Raw genomic sequence first — 19973 nt, forward strand, 5'->3', positions numbered from 1 at the left:
AATGAACTTGAAAGTTGCAAAAGTGATTAATATGTACGTTGTATGTGACTTGTTTTGCCCAATTCCCATGAGTGAGCTATATGTACTCATTAACGAACTTGAAAGTTGCAAAAGCGATTGCGTTATTCCCTTTTGTGAACTTTATGTACTCATTAATGAACTTGAAAGTTGCAAAAGTGGTTAATATGTACGTTGCATGTGACTTGTTTTGCCCAATTCCCATGAGTGAACTATATGTACTCATTAACGAACTTGAAAGTTGCAAAAGTGATCTATACGTACGTTATATGGGACTTAAGTCACATAAAGGGCACAAAAGTGCTCGAAACGGGATTTGGTAAATCACATAAGCGGCACAAAAGTGCTCAAAACGGGATTTGGTAAGTCACAAAGATGTGCTCTCAAAATCAGCGGTGATAGCATGTTCGATTCTCACCACGAAGGTCGGGGTTCGACCCCCAAGCCGGGCAAGTTTTATTTTTCAATAAGTAATTTAGTAATTGAGTGAACATTCTGATGCGATATATGTAGGAAATGTAGGAAAGAAGCAATTGAGCAATTTGTCGAGTTTGGAATCCGGTGCGTGGCATCATGGCGGCATCGGTACAGAACACAGTTAATAATCAAGAGAGTGTAATATGAACTGAAGCCAAGGGTTTAGTTGAGATAGAGAGATTTTTTGTTCATTTTGCGTTTTTTTTTGGAAGCTGAATTAAAAGGCCGCTGAAAGATGAATGGAAGGTCATCGAGACTTGTTATGGAACTTGGAAGTGTCAATAAGAACCTAAATTTTGAGCTGCAAAGAACGTACTTCATATCAATGATGGGGCTGAATAAGCGTTTTTGTACTTGTTTTATGGGACTTTAGGTTGCTTGGGTATGTATCTGTTGCAGTACTACTCGTATTAAGTTCTCCTGCTGTTTGACGCGCTCTTCTAAAAACAAATCTTGGGGGCGGGGACTACACTTGAGACCAAACTATCCTAACCCTTCGGATATCTTAAGTTACTCTATTTACGAACCCATTCCCTTGGACGTCTCATCCAGCAGTTATTACCTGAATATATGGTAACTTACGGTGACTTGTTGATGAAGCCTTAGCCACAACTGCGGAACGACCGTGCACCCAAGGTGGCTACCATACATACATACATACATTATGTCCCTTTTGCTCTGAGTTCTACATTTGATAGATCCATTTATTGCACACATTTCATCAAAAGACGAAATTAAAAAAAAAAAAATTAACTAAATGGAATCTTAAATATTTTTTGTTAACATAACGCGAAGGTGATGCAATCTACAACAAAGTTGTAAAATTAATTTAAAATATTTAATGTCAAAAACATAAAACTTTTTTTTGTAGTGATGTCATAAAAAGTTTATGAGGAAATTTTATTTTTTAAAGCATTGATTGTATCTCTGAAACAAGAATATTTAGGCAAAATGTGAATCCTTAACCTTCCCATGCCGTTCGCAAAATATCCGTTTCGGGGAAATTTGAGTTGTAGTTTGATTTCGTTCTCCTGGCTGTAAATGTTAACCGATTTTGATGATATTATATTCATTGTGTAGGTAATTTGTTCTTATTACTCAAAATTTTAAAATAAAGTCGATATGTATTACCAAGTTATCAGAAACTGGTTCAGAAAGTAAACAGTCCGAAAAATCAATTTTATTTTTAAAATGCTCATAACTTTTAACAGCTTTTCTGTATTTAAGTGTTTCGTTGATGTTTAAAATCGTCAAGAATCCATCTATCCGACAGTGTATAGATATGTTGGGGTCCAATGAAAGTTTTGACTGCTATCTCAGATCTTCCGGTAGAAAAAAATCTAACTTCAAAAAAACGTTATCCAATTTTTGCTTTGCTCAGCTGTATTTCATTTCCCAATGAACCGATTTTCAAAACTCAAATTTCAATTTTTTGACGTTAATTTGATCATTATTTTCATAGAACATACTTGGTCTGTCAAAATTCCTAGTTCTTCAGTATATTGGAATGATGATAAAGAGATTTTAAATGTGCGCTTCGGGTCATATTGACCCGAACGGCATGGGAAGGTTAATTGAATGGATGATAGTAAAAAGATTAAAATCAGTTTTTGTTTTACACATACAACATTGATTTGTTAGTTCATCAGTTACACTAGTTTACAAAATTTTAAAAAAATCATGAACTTGATTAACTGACCAACATTTTAAATGTAAAATCGGGCGCTGAATCCGAAAATGAAATTCAAAAAAATCTCAGTAGAACCGTTTTTGAGTTATGCTCCAAATATGAAATTTCGAAAAAAATAAAAAAGTTCTTGTACTTAGATTAAAATATCTCGGACGGCATAACAGTAATTTGAAATCCCTCTTTTGCATATTGAAGGTGAATAAGTTATCTATCGATCATTTGCACACTGTTTTTGCGTTTGACCAACAGTATTGATGATATTAGTGACTTAACGAGAAAAAAAATTATAAAAAACGCATTTTTTTAAGAGAAAATTTTGTTTCAACGAAAGTTTTAGACTCGATGGTAGCATTTAAAAAATCTGATTTTCTTTTGCGCTTGAATTTCAATTTCAAACCAAGATTTCAAGTGGCTTTTTATTAAAATCGGTTGAAAATTGAAGAAGTTATGGCTACTTTACCATAACTGAAGTTTTTGGAGTTTTTAATAATTTAACGAACCACAGTACACTTATCATAGTATAGGAAGAATGGAACATGATAAATCTCACTCGCTCTAAGTCAAAATTATTTATTAGCTTACCAGAAGGTCACATGCCAAATTTCAGGAAGATCTGACCATAGGGAGGGGTTGCTTAAGTCTCAAACGTGAATAAAATTCTAAGGTATTCTGCCCGGAAGGAACGAAAAATACTGGTTTTTCATCAATAACTTTTTTCATCACTAGCTGATTGTTTTTTATGGTTGATTTTCTCAAAGCCTAAGTTGAGACAAATATTTCACCCGAAGACTGTAACTCGATTGGATTAGAAACAGAAAAGTTATTGCGGTTCAAAGGCCGCAAATTTTGTCCAATACGCAATGAGTACTTTTTACGCATTGCGTTTTATACGACAATTTTTGACCAAAATACAATCTTTGAACCGCAATAACTTTTCTGTTTCAAATCCAATCGAGTTACAGTCTTCAGGTGAAATATTTGTCTCAACTTAGGCTTTGAGAAAATCAACCATAAAAAACAATCAGCTAGTGATGAAAAAAGTTATTGATGAAAAACCAGTATTTTTCGTTCCTTCCGGGCAAAATAACTCAAAATTTTATTCACGTTTGAGACTTAAGCAACCCCTCCCTATGGTCAGATCTTCCTGAAATTTGGCATGTGACCTTCTGGTAAGCTAATAAATAATTTTGACTTAGAGCGAGTGAGATTTATCATGTTCCATTCTTCCTAGACTATGATAAGTGTACTGCGGTTCGTTAAATTATTAAAAACTCCAAAAATTTCAGTTATGGTAAAGTAGCCATAACTTCTTCAATTTTCAACCGATTTTGATAAATAACCCCTTGAAATCTTTGTTTTAAATTGAAATTCAAGCGCAAAAGAAAATCAGATTTTTTAAATACTACCATCGATTCTAAAACTTTCGTTGAAACAAAATTTTCTCTAAAAAAATGCGTTTTTTATAATTTTTTTTCTCGTAAAGTCACTAATATCAACAATACTGTTGGTCAAACGCAAAAACAGTGTGCAGATGATCGATAGATAACTTATTCACTTTCAATATGCAAAAGAGGGATTTCAAATTTCTGTTATGCCGTCCGAGATATTTTAATCTAAGTACAAGAACTTTTTTAATTTTTTCGAAATTTCATATTTTCAGCATAACTCAAAAACGGTTCTACTGAGATTTTTTGAATTTCATTTTCGGATTCAGCGCCCGATTTTACATTGGAAATGACCTTCAGTTTACTGAGTTCAAAAATGCTGTAAACTAGTGAATTATTAATGATTGATTTTGATAGATAGAATCTAGCAAAGAACTCAAAATCTTCCAGTATCAGTAAAACCATCCTGAAAAAAAACAACGGTGATTTAACTCTCCATTAGTCAGACATTGTTGGCCGATTAGGAATCAGTTGATAGAAATCAAGAGTGTTTCCCTTAAATGTCAACAGATATCACACTTGTCAGTTCATTGGAAACAGCTAATCTTCAAGTATTAACACAACACGTTAGAAAGCGTATGATTTGTACTACTTTGCAATAAAATGAGTAACTGAACGATGATTCAGTTCATATGTAACATGAAGTGATTGGATTCAAAATTCTAACGACAAAAGAAAAAAATTAAAAATGGGCATGGAAAATACAGATGTACAAAACATAAATGTATATTCAAAATTTAAAATGGAAATTATCTAGAAAGTCTTATTGTCTAAAAAGCCATCAAGATGTGTTACTTACCACAAGCGATGTTCGAACTGCGTTCGATCTGTAGAACGCAACTATTTCAAATGTTGGTTTTTTCCAAGACACCAGAGCTTGTTGATGTAAAAACTATTGCAGCAATCTGCTATCAGCACAACTAGAAACACACAGATAGGAAAAAACGAAAATTTCTTCATTTCAGATTCCAAACATTTGCTTTTTTTTTTGTTGGAAATGCACACTATCGCTCGTTGTATCTATTCGAACGATTCGTCTCAATACGCTAGTTAGCAGTAGTAGTAGCAGCATGAAAGCAAAAGAAAAACTTCATCTATCCAGCATCCACATTCAACATCACTCAATTCACTAAACCGGAATCATCATCAGCATTATCATCGTCGTAATCGTCCAGAGCATCATCGCCGCAGCATTGCAACATTTAACCATGATGATCAGCATATTCAAACACTTTTCTCCCGAATGCAGTGCTGCGGTTGGCTACTTTTTTGCTTTGACCAAGCTTAACTATTCGGTATGCACTACCTAAGACTAGGACTGATGCTGATGGGGTTGTGATTATTAGTAGTATTATTTTCTGCCACATTCTTCGCTAACCGGCTCTGGTTTGTTTTTTTTTGCTACTCTTAATTCGGAAGAGAAAATAGCTACTGAATTACACATGTTTGAGGCCGTTTAGCCTAATTTTTCTCGTTCCTTCCCCTGTATCTAGCCTTCACGAAACACAACACGTTGAACAAATTTGCACCTCTATCTACTGCGCGAAGGCTAGTCGGAGTACCTTCCTAGGTACCTACTACTTATCCATGCATGCTGTTTAGTGTTTAATCAATGAATACGAAAGGTCGACTTTGGCTTGGCGCAGCAGCCAGGCAGCGGCGAGCTGTTTTGCGCACACAGGCGCTACGAATCGAAATATTTGGGAAACCTAATATTATCTCTGAATGTTCCAGAGCTCGGGAATTGGAAAGCCATTCAGTTGTTTGTTTCAAATAAGCGTGACTGTAATTAGCCGTTTTGGTAGCTCTTATACTGTTTGGGAACTTCAGCGTTCTGAGAACAAATCATATAAATTACGCTAGTTTACAAAATTTGAAACTTAATTTATATTTACCTGTATTGCGGTTCAACATCGTATTTTGGCCGCAAATCTTCGTCTACACACGCAATGAATGTTTTTTATGCATTGTGTTTTAGACGACATTATGCGGACAAAATACAATTTTGTAAAGAGATGAACCAGCTTAAAACTGGAAATTTCTATAATAATTAAAAAAATATTATTTTTTTTTCTAGTCCAATCGCGTAAAATATTTGTCTCAACTTAGGCTTTAAGAAAAATCATCATAAAAAAGTAACCGGCCAGTGAAGAAAAAAGTTATTCTAAGATGCGGAAAGGTACCGAATTACGTCAACTTTCCAATCCTCTTTTCAAAATTTTCCTAGTATGACTTAAACAATTTTGACGGTTTAAATATTGATTGAGAAGTACGATTTTTAAACCACTTTTTTACATTTGTTGTGGTCATATATACAGGGTCCGGCAATTGAACTGCTACAAAACTTTAGGAGTGATTATTACGAAGTAAACAAAACCGGGTTAGATGACACCTTGTTAACATTATGTCTAAGATGTCTGAGGATATTTTTGTTAATTTTATAATCAAGTGTTTTTTTTTGGAAAAAATAGTCCTCGAACCTTAGCGTAGTGCTTTGATTGCCTAGATCCAAGCTGTGAAACGGTAGAAAGATATATTTCATGAGTTGTCCAATGAGTGTATATGTTTTTTTTGACGTAGAATTACATCTTACGGCAACACTATAGGGGGGCAAATTGAAATTTGCGAACAGATCTCGCGTCACGAAAACTTTCCATTTCACGGACATCCTATCTAAAGGATTATGACGTCATCACCAACGCCTGCTTTGATGGGTTTTGTTTTTCCCTACCTACGAAAGGTATAAAACAAAGGGCTCATTGGTCGACTCGGTTTCTTTCTCTGTTTGCCGTCGAACTGAGCAGACGTTTGCATGGTCCGATTATGTCACATGGTCCGATTACGTCACATGGTCCGATTATGTCACATGGTCGATTATGTTGCATGACCCGATTATGTCACATGTTCCGATTATGTTGCATGTTCGGATTATGTCACATAGTCCGATTATGTTGCATGGCCGGATTATGTCACATGATCCAATTATATTGCATGGCCGGATTAGGTCACATGGTCCGGTTATGTTGCATGATCCGATTATGTCACATGGTCCGATTATGTTGCATGGTCGATTATGTTGCATGGATGGATTATGTCACATGGTCGGATTATGTCGCATGGTACGATTATGTTGCATGATCCGATTATGTTGCATGATCGGATTATGTCACATGGTCGATTATGTTGCACGGTTGGATTATGTCACATAGTCCGATTATGTAGCATGACCGGATTATGTCACATGGTCCGATTATGTTGCATCATCGGATTATGTCACATGGTCCGATTATGTTGCATTATCGGATTAGGTCGCATGGTCAGATTATGTCACATAGTCTGATTATGTTGCATGGCCGGTCACATAGTCCGATTATGTAGCATGACCGGATTATGTCACATGGTCCGGTTATGTTGCATGATCCGATTATGTCACATGGCTGATCATGTTGTATGGTCGATTTACACATGATCGGATTATGTCGCATGGTCCGATTATGTTGAATGATCCGATTATGTCATATGGTCCGATTATGTTGCATGATCGGATTATGTCACATGGTCGATTATGTAACATAGTCCGATTATGTTGCATGGTCGGATTGTCACATGATCTGATTATGTTGCATGGTCGGATTATGTCACATGGTCGATTATGTTGCATGGACGGATTAGTTCACTTGGTCCGATTCTCCATGGTGCATGACCGGATTATGTCACATGGTCGATTGTGTTGCATGGTCGGATTGTCACATGGTCGATTACGTTGCATGATCGGATTGTGTCACATGGTCGGATTATGTCACATGGTCGAGATTATATTGCAAATTCAAATTGTGTTCCATGGTCCGATTATGTCACATGGACTGCTTGCTCAGATTATTTCTGGTGATAAGTTTATGTCACATGCAAGGCTGATAAATTTCAGTCAATTTCGTTCGACCCGACCAACGTCTAGTAGTCAATGTCATCGGAAGAATATCAATGTCGTCTACCAGTTGAATGACCAAGCTACAATGTCAGTCATTTAGCAATGTCAATATTGAATGACATTTTTGCGCTTCACTCGCATCACGCATACGGTCGTCTTACTTTTTCATTTTCTGGCTGTGTTGGGAGGGATTTTACGATATAAGTTGCGCAACAGTTGAAAAAATGTAGTTGTTGGCTGTAAGAAGAAAAAAGTCATAGCAAGCACGATGTCGTTCATTCAACTTGGTCATGACATTGTAAGCTTATGTCGCTGACCAAAAATCAGTATCGCATGACATAGACATGCATAGCAGTATCAAAGTCGGCTGATATTGGCTGTCTGACACTGATAATTTGCAGCTCTGGTCACATGGTTAAATTCTGTTATATGTTTGAAATTTGTCAGTCATATATTGCCATTTTTACACTGTCATATGTTGGTGATTTCGGAAAAAAACACCATAAGTTCTATTATTGAAGAAAAGAATTGCGTAATTCTACGTTTAGCGGTCGTAGCTTAATTACTACCTCTTCCACTTTTTTTGGCTCGCACTTGGAAGATACCAGGAGATTAGAAATACCCAAGTATAGTATGGTGGGGATCGTCAAGCTACAGTGGTGACACCTACCATGGCGAAGATCATCAAGATGCGCCCTGAGAGAATTTCTTGGCGTAGTAACACTAAATTAGCGATAGATTATAATACACCGGATCAAAATCGCCGTCGGATCTTGGAAGATGATCTTTAGGCCCAGCCTTACAAGATCCTAAGATTTCAAGACCTCTCGTTTGAACAGAAGCAAGAGCGGGTAGAAAGGGCGAAGGCGCAGCTTACGCGGTCCGCGCATGAAAAATTTGGAGAATATCGTGTTTTCTGCCGATGAATTCATCGCCGTTCAGCGGTTCGTGAAAAAAACAGATCTACAGATTTTGGTTGCCAGAAAGATCACGAACCTATGCAAATATATTAAAGGCCAGCAGAAATCTGTCTTATTAAAGGTCTGGGTCGGACTTTCCTGGTGAAGATCAACCGAACACCCTGAAGAGGTGTAGATCAATTAATTTACGTATCGAAAATAGTTCTACGGCATGTCCTCGAACTGTGGACATGTCCCAAATTTGGTTTTGGTTGGTGGTTTTTCAGCAGAACTTCACATTGGCTTACCAAGGAAAGAGATCTTAATTTTTGTGTGCGAATTTTTTTTTCGAGGGTTAATTTCGAGTACGGAGTGGTAGGGGAGTTCGCCGGACCTGAACCCTATGGACTTGGCTGTCTAGCGTATACAGAAGCCCGAAGTCTACTCCACAAAACATGACGGGTTGGAAGTTCTGAAGCGCCATCTAGTTGAGTCCTGGGATAAAATACCACAAAAACCACCTACGGTCTTTTTAGAATATGTGTCTTGAGCTTCTGCAGCGAGTGGTTAAGCTCAAGGACAAAAAAATCGAAAGGCGCCAATGGATTTTGAAAATATGATCTGTTTTGATGTAAATTTGAAAGAAAAAGTTTTTGTTTTGATCAAATTATTTGTTAGTTCCAATGTAGCGCTTCAATTGCCGGACACTGTAGCTTCCATATATACAGTATTTTTTGCTCTTCTCGAGTTTTTTTAAATACCTTAAAATCCCATTCACGCTTGAGACTCAGACAACCTTTTTTCGTTATGAGCCGTTTCAAATAAAGAATTTGTAAAAAAAAACCCGTTTCCGTGGTCAGAACTTTCTGAAATTTGGCATGTGTCTTTCTGGTAAGCTAACGATCAGTTTAAGCTTGGAGTGAGTGAGATTTATCTTGTTTAATTCTTCCTATACTTACTAAGATTAGTATACAATGCGGTTCTTTAAATTACTCAAAAAATGCAAACATTACTGTTTTAGTAAAATAACCATAAATTCTTCAATTTTCATAAATTTAGATAGATTTTGATAAATAACCAGATTTTTTAAATGTTACCATCGAGTCTAAAAAACAAAATTGTCGATAAAACAAAATTTAAATAAATTTTTTAATCATTAATTAACTAATCTCGACAAACAGATGATCAATAGCTAATTAATTCATTCTTAATATGCAAAAAAGAGATTGCAAATTAATGTTATGCAGTTAAAGATATTCGAATCTAAAGGGTGATACGGTCAAAATTTGGTCAATATCAACTTGACGTATTTCTTTCAATTTTGCATTTAAAAAACCTGAACACCCCTCATTTTGAAGGTGTGTGTCTGTGTGTGTTTGTAGAATGTTGCTCCTATTTTGATTTTGGAATTCACTCTTCAGTTGTCAAAATGCCGTCCAAGGAAGAAGAGCAGCGTATCTAAATTTTGCTCGCGCATTGCGAAAATCCGAGCTACTCGCACGCAAAGCTGGCAAAATCGCTTAAAGTTGCCAAATCAACCGTTACAAATGAAATTAAAGCGTTTGGGGAACGTTTGTCGACAGCCAGGAAGTCTGGATCGGGGGGAAATCGAAAACCGGAAGTCGCTGAGACGACAAAGAGAGTTGCCGGTATTTTCAAGCGAAACCCTAACCTCTTTCTCCGAGATGCCGCAAATAAGCTGGGTGTATCGTCTACAACCGTGCATCAAACCAAAAAACGAGCCGGACTAGCGACTTACGAGAAGGTAGTGATTCCAAATCGTGATGATAAACAAAATACGACGGCCATAGCGCGATCCCGGTGGCTGTACACGACGATGCTGATGAAGTTTGACTGCGTAGTAATGGACGACGAAACCTACGACAACAAGCAGCTTCCGGGACAGGAGTTTTATACGGCAAAAGGAAGGGGAAAGGTAGCAGATATTTTCAAGCACATGGAACTGTCAAAGTTCGCGAGGAAATATTTGGTTTGGCAAGCCATCTGTATCAGTGGCTTGAAAAGCAGCATTTTCATAGCTTCCAGGACTGTCAACCAAGAAATTTACGTGAAAGAGTGTTTGAATAAACGTCTGCTGCCTTTCCTGAAGGAACACGGTTGTTCCGTACTGTTTTGGCCGGATTTGACATCTTGCCATTACGGTAAAAAGGCCATGGAGTGGTACGCCGCCAACAACGTGCAGGTGGTTCCCAAGGACAAGAACCCTCCCTACACGCCAGAGCTCCGCCGAACTGAGAAATACTGGGCTATTGTCAAGCGGAACCTAAAGAAGACCAAAAAACTGCTAAGGACGAGCAGCAGTTCAAGGCAAACTGGCTTTCTGCGGCGAAGAAGGTGGACAAGGTGGCTGTACAAAATCTGATGGCAGGGGTTAAGCGTAAGGCCCGGCAATTCGGATTTGGAAAAGCGAAAGCCTAACTGAATATTTTTCCTCAATTGTATACTAATTAAACTTGAAAAAGAAATTTAAATTGATTTTTTAAATAAACGATTTCACCAATTTACACGCGTTTTCCCTTGACCAAATTTTGACCGCATCACCCTTTATTTTGGGTGTGGAACATAAGTCAAGCATCGGATTTCACACATAAAGTTATTTCAACTTACTCCGTTCAAAAACGCTGTAAACTAGCGTTATTATCAAATACCTATCATTGGTCTCAAGATTTCAACTTAATAAAAGAAAAAAGTCTATATTTGTCCCTAAACCCTAGACAACTTCATGAACAAAATTTGATAAATACCACACAGTTAAATATTGGTTTCAAAACATTTAACATTAATCGAAAAATTTTCATTTTCCACTTTCTGATTAATTGAGAACACTTCTACGTTTGTCCATACATATTAATGTTGCATATGAAATACACGATACAATAATATTGGGGCTTATTCTACGAGGCGAGTGACGTGACTTACGGAATTTCATATCGTTTTGCTGGCGTAAATAGCCTCTCTAGCATCGAAAGTTTCGTTCGGATGTGTGGTAGTTTTGAAAATTAATATTATAACTAAGCAATCGATGTGAATAGAGGGTGGTTAACTGTCAACCTAAAAATCAAAATCTGAATAAAAATTAGTCCGTTCAAGCCCTGATTGATTCCGAAGATTTCTGGATTACAACATAAGGTGTAAAGTGTTGTAAATTTAAATTGATAAGATGCAAGTTAAGTATGAATTCAAAATATGAACATGTAGACTGGTAAGTAAAAATCTCATCTCAGGACAGTTACAAAAAGTCTCAAAGGAGACGTGTAAAAACAAAGTCTCAAAGGAGACATTGATATAGTCTCAAAGGAGACGGAAAAAAGTCGCAAAGGAGACGTAAAAAGTCTCAAAGGAGACGGAAAAAGTCTCAAAGGAGACGGAAAAAAGTCTCAAAGGAGACGTTAAAAAGTCTCAAAGGAGACGTTAAAAACAGTCTCAAAGGAGACTTTAAAAAAAGTCTCAAAGAAGACGTTAAAAAAGTCTCAAAGGAGAAGTGAAAAAGTCACAAAGGAGACGTTAAAAACAGTCTCAAAGGAGACGTTAAAAAGTCTCAAAGGAAACGTTACAAAGTCTCAAAGGAGACGTTAAAAACAGTCTCAAAGGAGACTTTAAAAAAAAGTCTCAAAGGAGACGTTAAAAAAGTCTCAAAGAAGACGTAAAAAGTCTCAAAGGAAAGAAAAATCAGTCTCAAAAGAGACGAAACATCAATCTCAAAAGCCTCCAAGGAGATCTATGAGAATCTTAAAGAGGGTTTGAGCAGAAATTTCTTCAAGAGAGCAAATTAAAAAAAGTAATTATTATTTTCAATCTACCAATTCCGCTTCTATAGCAACCTGTGAGCAGCCTTAGCAACACGTTTATATAAGGATGCGTTACTTCAATGGAATCAACTTTGGATAAGGCGAAATCTCAAAATATCACTATCCTGGTTTAGGGAAACCCATCAAGCAAACTGGCGAAATCTGAAAATATCACTGTCCTGGTTTAGGGAAATCCATCAAGCAAACTACGAACGTCAAAATGGAGCAAGTAAAAAAACCGATCGTCAACAATTTGAATCTACAGAAAAATATAGTGAAAAAATGCTGATCTGGTGGCGGTCTTTTCGGACGATGCAAGGATTGGATTCTTAATGGATTTAGCCACTTTCCTGAAGGCCAATAACTGCTTGAAATGTTTCGATAGGAATAACGGTACCAGCAAGCGCTGACGGTTGTACCAACCGCGATTTTCACCCGGCAAGAGTATCTGGAAGCGGTGAGGGTATTCCAAACGATCTCCGCATGTACGGTAGAAGTTCAGCAAAGCTCAGCCAAAAAGCTATGGACCGTGCCCCAGCCCGGGTCATCTCCATTGTGATGGCAAACGAATTTTGCGTTTTTTCGAAGCAAAGTCGCGATCGAAGTGGGCAATTCGAGGCAATTCCACAATGTTCAGACCGGAAGAGAAACTGCATTCAAGGATGGCTGAAGTTTTACTATTAGCGTTGAGAAATTTAGGAAATATGCTGCGCAACAATCAGTAGACCGGCAAAACAGCAGTCTAATCCGGTTCCAACATGGGCGACTTGAAGAAAGGTTTTGTCGATCACATCGAACAGGGTGATAATGAGCAATAGCAGTGAGGAAGTCTAATTTTACAAGGACAATGATTCTAGACGACACAGAGCAAGGTTCAGGATAAAATTCTGTATGAAATAAAAGTTACCAACTTTCAAATGATGGCGGTCTCGATGCTGTACCAATCGTTTCAAGGAGCAGCCACATAAGACTGTTAAATTTGGTTGAATTTGGATTTATCGCCGCGAAAGTTTGCTCTTGGATTTTATCGACTTTTTTCGGCGAGTTTTAATATAAAAAAACAATTTTTACCAGATGTCCAGACGTTTCGAGCTACTCTGGCTTTCACTCCTCTTCAGTGGACACTAAAATTATATTTTTCTTTAAACATTCAATCTTAATTTTAATTTTTAATTGGAACTTACAAATTACTGGCCATCGTCTAAACTACTTTGATTTTGGACAGTTTGTTTTGTTTTTCGTTTACATTTGTTTGTCAGTGTCTGTGTTAATTTAGCAATGACAGGGTCGTAAGCAGTTTTAAAATTCAATGAATCCCTTTGTCTATTAACTACATTATCGTCGCCTCTTAACTTAATATAAAACGTTTCGGTTGTTATCCTGGCGTTGTATCCAGCGACTCTTTCCAAAATTTTGGTGTTTTCAAAATCAAATAAATGTCCATTCTCAAGACTATGTTGCGCTAAACCTGTGCTTATTTGTTTTGTAGATACAGTTGTTTTATGTTGTTTTATACGTTTTTCTAAAAACTGGCTAGTTTCACCGATGTATGATTTCCTACATTGTCCACATTTAATTTCATAAACAACGTTAATGTTTTTGTTCTTTGGAATTTTGTCTTTTGTTTTAGTGAAAATCATGTTCTTTACCTTGTCTAACGGTTGAAAAGCGACATTGATTTCGAATTGCCTCAAGTATCTTGATAGCTTTTCTCCCAGACCAGCGCAGTATGGAATGGTTACAAAGTTGGTCATATTTTTACTAGAAACACTCAAACTATTGTATATTTTGTGTGTTCGTTCTGCTATTACATTTGTGACTAGGTTTGAGGGATAATTATTTACTTTAAGTATATTTTTAACTGTTTTTAGGGTATTTTCCCTGTATTTTGTGTGAGTTAGCTTAATTGCTCTATCCACTAATGCTACGATTGTGTTTATCTTATGCGAAAATGGACTAACTGAATTAAAGTCCAGATAACGACCTTTTTCATCCTTTGGGAACCATTCCGTTGTGATGTTGTCCGATCCTCGGCGTAGACTGTTAAATTTGCTTTTATTTTAATTTTAAAAGAAAAGGAAATGTGGTAGTTTTGAAAATTAATATTATAACTAAGCAATCGATGTGAATAGAGGGTGGTTAACTGTCAACCTAAAAATCAAAATCTGAATAAAAATTAGTCCGTTCAAGCCCTGATTGATTCCGATGATTTCTGGATTACAACAGGATGAGTTGTTATTGGTCTTCAGAGCTCATCGATACACAAAATTATTTTCTGACGGATTTTCTGAAGTCAGGACGAAGATGTAAAATTTCGTGAGTCACGTCACTCGAGTCGCAGAATAAGCCCCATTTTTTCATTCGTTCATTGATTCTTGGCTCGTTCTAGGAAACTTGGTAACAGATTCTACATAATCTGGACCGAATTATAACTTTATAAGTATAATTTTAATATGAAATTGGTGCAATTTGCTTATCAGCTTTTCAATTTAGAAAAAATTACGTACAGTATGCAAAAAAAGATTATTCACCCACCCTACCAATTTACAATTGTTTTGTTTTTTTTTGTTGCGAAAATCATGGTAATTTAACGAGTGTTCCTCCATGATTTTTACTTATTTATTTAACAATCTTTGCAGATGCTTCCAATTATTTACAGAAATTAAACTATCCTATTCTAGATTTGAAAACAGATTTTCAAATATCAAAATCCAATTCAGTAGCAACTTCATTAAATCAAACACAACATACATACACCTAAAGGGTTATTCTGACCGTATTGAGTTCGACGATGAGAGAGTCTCAGCAATTTCTGGGACCGGGTAGTTCTTAGAGGAACATTAAACACTAGAAGTGATAACAGTTCACGACAATCCACGTTATTCTGCAAGCTGTCGAATATGAAGAGTCGTTGTAAGAATACGCGCCTTGATGCCAACGTCGGTAGATTTAGTAGCAAGCAACGTTTTTCGTAAGGCAGAAATTCAAGGGCGTCGTTCCAAGGTAGCTGGCGTAGAGCTCTCTCTATGTTTTTCGATTGTACCACCTGATATGGTGCCCAAATATGCACCAAAAATTTGAGAATGCTACGCACAAGAGCACAATACAGTGATTGCAGACTGTAGAAGTCACTAAAAAACTTCGGCCGTTTTGATGGCACCAACCAAGCAGATTATCAATGTCCTTTTGGAAAGCGCAGCAGTCGACTAACGGAGAAATGGTTCGTAAAATGTTAAGGTCGTCGGCGTACAGCAGTTTTTCTGACTAGCAGCATTCAAATCGTTGATGAAGAGGAGGAATATCAGAGGTCCCAAGTGACTTCCCTGAGGCACTCCCGACGTAATTTTGATTGGTGTCGAGTTAACAGAGCCCAGTCGTACGAAAGCAGTTCTGCCTTCGAGATACGATATTATCCAATTGCAGAACTAATCAGGAAACCCCAATCGCTCAATATCTTTCTCGAGATTTTATGTGATAAATTATGGAAAAAGGTAAAAAATTACGCGAAAAAATCTTATCCATCCTGAAACGGATACTACAATTTAAGTGTGTTTTATATAGTTTTAGTGTGTATTCTACAACATTCTTGAACGTAAACATTGTATCTAGCTCGTCTAGCTGTCATTAGTACTCTTGAAGATTTCGTGCTCAAAATTTCAGTTTCGTTTTCAAAATTGTGCAAAATGCCCCATAAAGCACAAATACCGATCAGCATCCGATATTTAAACATCACAAAACCGGCAAAAGCTACCGTAATATTGCCGATATTGTCCAGCTTCACTAAGAAACGGTTGCTAGGATCATTCAGGCGCACAAAAAACATGGTTCTATCTCACCGGCTAAGCGATCGGGTCGTCCTTCGAAGACAACTGGCCGAATTGACAGAGCTATCGTGAAGAAGGCGGAGCTGGACTATCAGCTCCGAAAACTGCGAATCAGAAAGCGAGGTTTCTATTCAATTGACATCAGTAACGCTAAAGAAGCCATGGTTATCCGCAAAAAATATCAAAAATAGATTGAAGTGGGCCCTAGACTACCACGTTTCATGAACCAGTGCCAGTGATGACTGGAAGAATGTGATTTGGTCAGATGAATCGAAAGTAATGCTATTTGGGTCTAATGGTATCACAAGAAAATGGCGGCGAAACGGTAATAGTTTGATAAAGAAGTGTTTGCGGCCTGCAGTCAAGTATGGTGGTGGTGAGTTACTTTACCAACATCGATTTTTCAACCAATTGAGCATGACTTTGATTTTTCTCTGCAGGTAGAGTCATGGTGTGATGATCTTTGGCTACATCCGGCGTTGGAGAACTTGGGTTTATCGATAGAATCATGACCAAGGAAGTTTATTTGGATATTTTGAAGCGGAAGCTACCAGCGTCTGCAAAAAAAAGCTAAAATTGGGGCGCATGCGTTCTAACAAGACGAAGATCCGAAGCACACCTCCAAACTGGTTTCGCAGTGGTTTAAGGAAAAGCGTATCAAGGTCATGGAGTGACTGGAGTGACCTGCACAGTCTCCCGATCTTAATCCGGTTGGTAATCTGGTCACTTTTGAAAATTAAGGTTCAGGAGCAAAAAACAACAAGCATTGTGGCAGGTAATTTCAACTGAATGGGACAACATTACCTCGGAAACAACTGCTTAGTTTGTTGAATCGATGCCACGACGATGTCAAGCTGTTATAGAGGCCAAAGGAGGTCACACGAAGTACTAAAGCCTTGTGAACCAGAGGGGCGGATAAACTTTATTGCGTTTTAATCTTTTTTTAAAATCAGGTCTCAAATGCAAAAGAATATGTTTTTTTTTCAATAATTTAAACTTGAATGAATTGATTTTGTTTTACATGAATAAAATAAACTGAACAACAATTAAGCTTGTTTTAATTTTCTGGTGGGTTTTTCGAAAAAAAAAAACTAATTTTTTACAGGGGGTGGATAAAGCGAGCAAATAAGATAAATGTACATTAAGTGCTATTCAAAATAGTTTTTTTCCGGGAATTTACCGTTTTGTGGCATTCGTCTCCAAATCCAAGCTTTAAATCAACGGATTTAATCAGATCAACGCCGGATTGCTAACGATTTTTCGTTTTAGAATTCCCAAGTTTTTCCCGGTTCAAAAAGTTAATTTTTCCCGATTTTAATTATCCTGCTGCCCTTAATTCCTAACATCAGCTCAGCAATTGTTCGGCAAAAACGATTTCGGCCCATTTGATTTTGAAAATTTCAACGGCTTTGGGGATTTTGGACCAAAGTATGTACAACTGTGAACATTTTGAATACTTTTTTAAGTATCTACGGCATTCATCTTCTCCGGGGCTGGTTTTTATATTTCTTGAAAATTTTGAGTTTTATAGTTTTTCCTGGGTTGTAGCAAAAAATCAAAATGGTTCGAAAAATTTAAACTTGGTCTGTTGATTATATAATTAAATAAACAAATGTAGAAGCATCCTTTTGATCAAACGGTATTCAATTTCATTTAGGAATAAGTTTTGTAGATAATAGTTTATGTTTTTTGTCTCCTTCCTGTTGTAATCGAACTTTCATCACTTTATTCGAGTCAGGGGATTGATGTGATTGAGGATAAAAAATGCGACGCGATTTTTTTTTAAGAAATCTTGAAGAGTGAATCTAAGAAAAACTAAACATAAAGTTAATAGAAATTGTACATGTTTGAAAGCCAATTTTTCAAATCTGTTTCGTTCTGTATAGATTGCGGAATAATTGATACGCATTTGTACGAGAAAAAAAACGTTTTGGCTTGTTTGCTCTAATATAATAAATCAATATGTAATACAAGTAGTGACTAGCAATAACAATACATACATATCTATTGGATTAAAAACTGAGATAGAACTACATTAAAGAAAATTTTAATGTCTCCTATGATTATGCGCAAACAAAATTGATCAAACGATTATTATTCCAATGTAGGTATATGAACATTCAATAAGAAAAGGCTTAATTTTTTACCTTTCTTAAAAAAAGGTTTTATAAATTGTCAAAAAAGAATAATTTCAATTAAAACCAAAGATTATATATGTAGTAAAAATGAAATTCAGCAATGATAGTGACGAATGAAATTCAATTTGAAACAAGGTCCAAATATGTGCAACCGGAGCCCATGGAATATAGTACCTACTGCAAGATCAGCGTACTCAGAGCCGGTTTTTTTCTTCGTTCGTATGCTCCCCATCAGCTTTATACCAATTTCATCTTTCTGGCTCTGACGAGTCTTTTAGGAAATCGGGTGTAATGTGGAGTGGGTGATATTTTTGCAGGTGCTTCCACAAAGCTGGAGGTAAATCCCTTGGATTATTCACCTTCTATCGTTTCGCTGAATTTCGAATACCGATTTTCCGAATTTTGGGTTACACTACACGTCCATCAGCTTCAGTTGATTAAAAATCACATACACTTCCTCTCGGATCCACTTTTCTTCGCGGAACGTTTTGCACTTTTGCGAAACAGGAAAACACACACTTTTCGATTCCGATGGGAGGAGTAGCAGCAAGCTTGTACCCGTTCAGCTTTGGGCTTTGTTCTTGTTTCACGCAAGGGGAAAAAAACTGTCCGGAGGCAGCAACAAAACCGGAGGGATTATCCGATTCCCGAAAATCTCAGAAGCACTCGAACTGGCCTTGCAGGTTCCCTCAAGGCAAACACACACGAACAATCAGTTACCGAAAAAACTGCTACCGACGACCGCTGGTAAAACTTTTACATTACTGCGGCCGAATGGATGGAAGAATAATGAAGTTGCTGCTGAATGGACGACGATTTTTTCGAACCGACGACGACGGAAAGGAAAAATGACGACGCCTGTCGCTGTGTTGGTGTGTTTTATTTTGCGGAGGAGAAACTGTCAATCGCAAAATGACAGATTCGAGGTTACACAGGGTGGTACACGAGAGGTTACATCAAACGGGATAGAGGATATTTTTGAACATATGTTCATTTTTCATCTTATAAAGAAGAATTCAAGCTCGAGTTGAACTTCCAATAGCTTTCAAATTTAAATAAAACAATTTTGTTTAACATCTTTATTAAACGGCAGAATTTTTTTAAATAAATAAAATAACTGAAATATGACATTCGAAATTCAAAATTTGAAATCTCATATTAAATATGAGATTTCAAATTTTGAAATTCGAATGTCATATTTCAGTTATTTTATTTATTAAAAATATTTATTTTTAATAAAGATAAAATTTTTATCTTTATTAAAAATAATTTCGAAGATTTTTTTTATAATGAAAATTTAATGTTTCAAAATAAGTTCTGAATTGAGAAGAAACTTAAAATCAGGTGAATGCGTATATTAATTAATTTTATCAACCTATGAAACTGAAAATTTCACAAAATATCGTTTTACAGTTAAAAAAAAATCTCGTTTTTTTCAGAATCTTCAAATGACACAATTTTTTTATTCTAAGATAAATGTTAAAATAAGCTCAAATTACTTTTTTAGTCAAGGCATTGCCCTTCATCTGTGATTGTACTTAAGTTCAGATTCATTTTGCCGATTGTATCACTAATAGCCGCAACGATTAAACTGATAGATTTTATTCTAATTTGGAGGAGAAGCACAAATTTGTTAAAGAAATAAATGAATAGAATAATTTAAAAAAGTTAGAATCTTTATTAATTAAAATAGTTGTAACCTAACGAATTTTATCCATGCTGAATACGGCCCTTGTTGCAAAAAT

General features: G+C 36.5%; 1 protein-coding gene across 4 annotated transcripts in view; it reads right to left on the reverse strand.

Annotated features, from left to right (window-relative positions):
* The window catches only part of LOC129747207 (cyclin-Y-like protein 1), a 67141-nt gene extending 48102 nt beyond the window's left edge, over positions 1 to 19039 (reverse strand). For 2 of the 4 annotated variants that reach the window (XM_055741301.1, XM_055741298.1), the window contains exons 1-2: positions 18588 to 19039; positions 4430 to 4550 (exon numbers count right to left, since the gene is read on the reverse strand). The gene's annotated coding sequence lies outside the window, so the exon portion shown is untranslated. Of the gene's footprint in view, positions 1 to 4429; positions 4551 to 18402 lie in introns of all 4 variants that reach the window. The other 2 variants (XM_055741300.1, XM_055741299.1) reach the window with 2 other exon arrangements.
* Between the last annotated feature and the right edge of the window lie 934 nt (positions 19040 to 19973).

This window comes from Uranotaenia lowii, chromosome 2, assembly GCF_029784155.1.
Source record: "Uranotaenia lowii strain MFRU-FL chromosome 2, ASM2978415v1, whole genome shotgun sequence".
In the NCBI taxonomy this organism is placed as follows: Eukaryota; Metazoa; Arthropoda; class Insecta; order Diptera; family Culicidae; genus Uranotaenia; species Uranotaenia lowii.